The sequence below is a fragment of the Anomaloglossus baeobatrachus genome, chromosome 3, assembly GCF_048569485.1.
Source record: "Anomaloglossus baeobatrachus isolate aAnoBae1 chromosome 3, aAnoBae1.hap1, whole genome shotgun sequence".
NCBI classification, from domain to species: domain Eukaryota; kingdom Metazoa; phylum Chordata; class Amphibia; order Anura; family Aromobatidae; genus Anomaloglossus; species Anomaloglossus baeobatrachus.
Window position 1 is genome coordinate 6,489,330 of NC_134355.1, and position 5,000 is coordinate 6,494,329.

Consider the following 5,000-nt stretch of genomic DNA (forward strand, 5'->3'; position numbering starts at 1 on the left):
CCTCCTTCCTTCCTTCCTTCAGCCTTCTCTTCCTTCTCCTACCCTTCCTCTTCTCCTCTCTTCCTTTCCACTCTCTCCTTCCCTCCTTCCCTCCTCTCTCCTTCTTCCCTTCTCTCCTTCCTTCTTCTCTCCTTCTTTCCCTTCTCTCCTTCCCTCCTTCCCTTCCTCTCTCCTTCCCCTACTCTCTCCTTCTTTCCTTTTTCTCTCCTTCCTCGGTCCATCCCTTCTCCTCCCTTCCTTTCCTCTCTCCTTCCCTGCTTCCCTTCCTCTCTCCTTCTTTCCCTTCTTCTCTCCTTCCCTTTCTTCCCTTCCTCTCTCCTCCCTTCCTTTCCTCTCTCCTTCCCTGCTTCCTTCCTCTCTCTCTTCTTTCCCTTCTTCTCTCCTTACCTTCCTCTCTCCTTCTTTCCTTCTTCTCTCCTTCCCTTCTTCCTTCCTCTCTCCTTCCTTTCCTCTCTTCCTTCCCTTCTTCTCTCCTTCCTTCCTCTATCCTTCTTTCCCTTCTTCCCCCTTCCCTTCTTCCCTTCCTCTCTCCTTCCTTCCCTTCTTCTCGCCTTCCTTCCCTTCCTCTCTCCTTCCTTCCTTCCCTTCCTCTCTCCTTCCCTCCTTCCCTCCTTCCTTCCTCTCTCCTTCTTTCCCTTCTCTCTCCTTCCCTTCCTCTCTCCTTCCTTCCTTCCCTTCCTCTCTCCTTCCCTCCTTCCCTTCCTCTCTCCTTCCTTCCTTCCTCTCCCATTCCTTCCCTTCCTCTCTCCTTCCCTCCTTCCCCTACTCTCTCCTTCTTCCCTCTTCTCTCCTTCTCTGCTTCCCTTCCTCTCTCCTTCTTCTTCTTCTCTCCTTCCCTTCTCCCTTCCTCTCTCCTTCCTTCCCTTCCTCTCTCCTTCCCTGCTTCCCTTCTCTCTCATTCCTTCCCTGCCTCTCTCCTTCCCTTCCTCTCTTTCTTTCCCTTCTTCTCTCCTTCCCTTCCTCTCTCCTTCTTTTCCTTCTTCTCTCCTTCCCTTCTTCCCTTCCTCTCTCCTTCCTTCCCTTCCTCTCCTTCCCTGCTTCCCTTCCTCTCTCATTCCTTCCCTTCCTCTCTCCTTCCCTTCCTCTCTCCTTCTTTCCCTTCTTCTCTCCTTCCCTTCTTCCCTTCCTCTCTCCTTCCTTCCCTTCCTCTCTCCTTCCTTCCCTCTTCCCTTCCTCTCTCCTTCTTTTCATTCTTCTCTCCTTCCCTTCCTTTTTCCTTCCTTCCCTTCCCCCTCTCCTTCCTCCTTCCCTTCCTCTCTCCTTCTTTCCCTTCTTCTCTCCTTCCCCTCCTCTCTCCTTCCTTCCCTTCCTTTCTCCTTCCCTCCTTCCCTTCCTCTCTCATTCCTTCCCTTCCTCTCTCCTTCCCTCCTTCCCCTACTCTCTCCTTCTTCTCTCCTTCCCTTCCTCTCTCCTCCCTTCCTTTCCTCTCTCCTTCTCTGCTTCCCTTTCTCTCTCCTTCTTCTCCTTCTTCTCTCCTTCCCTTCTTCCCTTCCTCTCTCCTTCCTTCCCTTCCTCTCTCCTTCCCTGCTTCCCTTCCTCTCTCATTCCTTCCCTTCTCTCCTTCCCTTCCTCTATCCTTTCTTCCCTCCTTCCCTTCTTCCCTTCCTCTCTCCTTCCTTCCCTTCTTCTCTCCTTCCTTCCCTTCCTCTTTCCTTCCTTCCCTTCTTCCCTTCCTCTCTCCTTCTTTCCATTCTTCTCTCCTTCCCTTCTTCCCTTGCTTTTTCCTTCCTTCCCTTCCTCTCTCCTTCCCTTCCTCTCTCCTTCTTTCCCTTCTTCTCTCCTTCCCTCCTTCCCCTCCTCTCTCCTTCTTTCCCTTCTTCTCTCCTTCCCTTCTTCACTTCCTCTCTCCTTCCTTCCTTCCTTCCTCTCTCCTTCCCTCCCTCTCTCCTTCCTTCTTTTCCTCTCTCCTTCCCTCCTTACCTTCCTCTCTCCTTCTTTCCCTTCTTCTCTCTGTCCCTTCTTCCCTTCCCTCTCTTCTTCTCTCCTTCCTTCCCTTCTTCTCTCCTTCCCTTCCTCTCTCCTTCTTTCCCTTCTTTTCTCCTTCCCTTCCTCTCTCCTTCTTTCCTTTTTCTTTCCTTCCCTTCTTCCCTTCCTCTCTCCTTCCTTCCCTCCCTCTCTCCTTCCTTCCCTTCTTCCCTTCCTCTCTCCTTCTTTCCATTTTTCTCTTTTTCCCTTCCTTTTCCTTCCTTCCTTCTTCCCTCCTTCCCTTCTTCCCTTCCTCTCTCCTTCCTTCCTTCCCTTCTTCTCGCCTTCCTTCCCTTCCTCTCTCCTTCCTTCCTTCCTTCCCTTCCTCTCTCCTTCCCTCCTTCCCTCCTTCCCTTCCTCTCTCCTTCTTTCCCTTCTTCTCTCCTTCCCTCCTTCCCCTCCTCTCTCCTTCTTTCCCTTCTCTCCTTCCCTTCTTCCCTTCCTCTCTCCTTCTTTCCCTTCCTCTCTCCTTCCCTCCTTCCCTTCCTCTCTCCTTCCCCTACTCTCTCCTTCTTTCCTTCTTCTCTCCTTCCCTTCTTCCCTTCCTCTCTCCTCCCTTCCTTTCCTCTCTCCTTCCCTGCTTCCCTTCCTCTCTCCTTCTTTCCCTTCTTCTCTCCTTCCCTTCCTCTCTCCTTCTTTTCCTTCTTCTCTCCTTCCCTTCTTCCCTTCCTCTCTCCTTCCTTCCCTTCCTCTCTCCTTCCCTTCCTCTCTCATTCCTTCCCTTCTTCCTCCTTCCCTTCCTCTATCCTTCTTTCCTTCTTCCCTCCTTCCCTTCTTCCCTTCCTCTCTCCTTAATTCCCTTCTCTCTTTCCTTCCCTTCCTCTCTCCTTCCTTCCTTTCTTCCCTTCCTCTCTCCTTCTTTCCATTCTTCTCTCCTTCCCTTCTTCCCTTCCTCTCTCCTTCCTTCCTTCTCTCCTTCCTTCCCTTCCTCTCTCCTTCCTTCCCTTCTTCCCTTCCTCTCTCCTTCTTTCCATTTTTCTCTCCTTCCCTTCTTCCCTTCCTCTCTCCTTCTTTCCATTCTTCTCTTTTTCCCTCCTTTTCCTTCCTTCCCTTCCTCTCTCCTTCCTCCTTCCCTTCCTCTCTCCTTCTTTCCCTTCTTCTCTCCTTCCCTCCTTCCCCTCCTCTCTCCTTCTTTCCCTTCTCTCCTTCCCTTCTTCTCTCCTTCTTTCCCTTCTTCTCTCCTTCCCTCCTTCCCTTCCTCTCTCCTTCCCCTACTCTCTCCTTCTTTCCCTTTTTCTCTCCTTCCCTTCTTCCTTCCTCTCTCCTCCCTTCCTTTCCTCTCTCCTTCCCTGCTTCCCTTCCTCTCTCCTTCTTTCCCTTCTTCTCTCCTTCCCTTCTTCCCTTCCTCTCTCCTCCTTCCTTTCCTCTCTCCTTCCCTGCTTCCCTTCCTCTCTCCTTCTTTCCCTTCTTCTCTCCTTACCTTCCTCTCTCCTTCTTTTCCTTCTTCTCTCCTTCCCTTCTTCCCTTCTTCTCTCCTTCCTTTCCTCTCTCATTCCTTCCCTTCTTCTCTCCTTCCTTCCTCTATCCTTCTTTCCCTTCTTCCCCCCTTCCCTTCTTCCCTTCCTCTCTCCTTCCTTCCCTTCTTCTCGCCTTCCTTCCCTTCCTCTCTCCTTCCTTCCTTCCCTTCCTCTCTCCTTCCCTCCTTCCCTTCCTCTCTCCTTCTTTCCCTTCTTCTCTCCTTCCCTTCCTCTCTCCTTCCTTCCTTCCCTTCCTCTCTCCTTCCCTCCTTCCTTCCTCTCTCCTTCCTTCCCTTCCTCTCCCATTCCTTCCCTTCCTCTCTCCTTCCCTCCTTCCCCTACTCTCTCCTGTCTTTCCCTTCTTCTCTCCTTCTCTGCTTCCCTTCCTCTCTCCTTCTTCTCCTTCTTCTCTCCTTCCCTTCTTCCTTTCCTCTCTCCTTCCTTCCTTCCTCTCTCCTTCCCTGCTTCCCTTCCTCTCTCATTCCTTCCCTGCCTCTCTCCTTCCCTTCCTCTCTTTCTTTCCCTTCTTCTCTCCTTCCCTTCCTCTCTCCTTCTTTTCCTTCTTCTCTCCTTCCTTCTTCCCTTCCTCTCTCCTTCCTTCCCTTCCTCTCTCCTTCCTGCTTCCCTTCCTCTCTCATTCCTTCCCTTCCTCTCTCCTTCCCTTCCTCTCTCCTTCTTTCCCTTCTTCTCTCCTTCCCTTCTTCCCTTCCTCTCTCCTTCCTTCCCTTCCTCTCTCCTTCCTTCCCTTCTTCCCTTCCTCTCTCCTTCTTTTCATTCTTCTCTCCTTCCCTTCCTTTTTCCTTCCTTCCCTTCCCCCTCTCCTTCCCCCCTTCCCTTCCTCTCTCCTTCTTTCCCTTCTTCTCTCCTTCCCCTCCTCTCTCCTTCCTTCCCTTCCTTTCTCCTTCCCTCCTTCCCTTCCTCTCTCATTCCTTCCCTTCCTCTCTCCTTCCCTCCTTCCCCTACTCTCTCCTTCTTCTCTCCTTCCCTTCCTCTCTCCTCCCTTCCTTTCCTCTCTCCTTCTCTGCTTCCCTTTCTCTCTCCTTCTTCTCCTTCTTCTCTCCTTCCCTTCTTCCCTTCCTCTCTCCTTCCTTCCCTTCCTCTCTCCTTCCCTGCTTCCCTTCCTCTCTCTTTCCTTCCCTGCCTCTCTCCTTCCCTTCCTCTCTCCTTCTTTCCCTTCTGCTCTCCTTCCCTTCTTCCCTTCCTCTCTCCTTCCTTCTTTTCCTCTCTCCTTCCCTCCTTCCCTTCCTCTCTCCTTCTTTCCCTTCTTCTCTCCTTCCCTTCTTACCTTCCTCTCTCTTTCCTTCCCTTCTTCTCTCCTTCCCTCCTTCCCTTCCTCTCTCCTTCTTTCCCTTCTCTCCTTCCCCCTTTCCTTACTCTCTCCTTCTTTCCCTTCTTCGCTCCTTCCCTTCATCTCTCCTTCCTTCCATTCCTCTCTCCTTCCTTCCCGTCCTCTTTCCTTCTTTCCCTTCTTCTCTCCTTCCCTTCCTCTCTACTTCTTTCCCTTCTTCTCTCCTTCCCTTCTTCCCTTCCTCTCTCATTCCTTCCTTTCCTTTCTCCGTCCCTTCCTCTCTCCTTATT

The 5,000-nt window shown here is 51.8% G+C and overlaps 1 pseudogene; it reads right to left on the minus strand.

The window, feature by feature from the left end:
- The window catches only part of LOC142295834 (uncharacterized), a 120,423-nt pseudogene extending 116,418 nt beyond the window's left edge, over positions 1 to 4,005 (minus strand).
- Between the last annotated feature and the right edge of the window lie 995 nt (positions 4,006 to 5,000).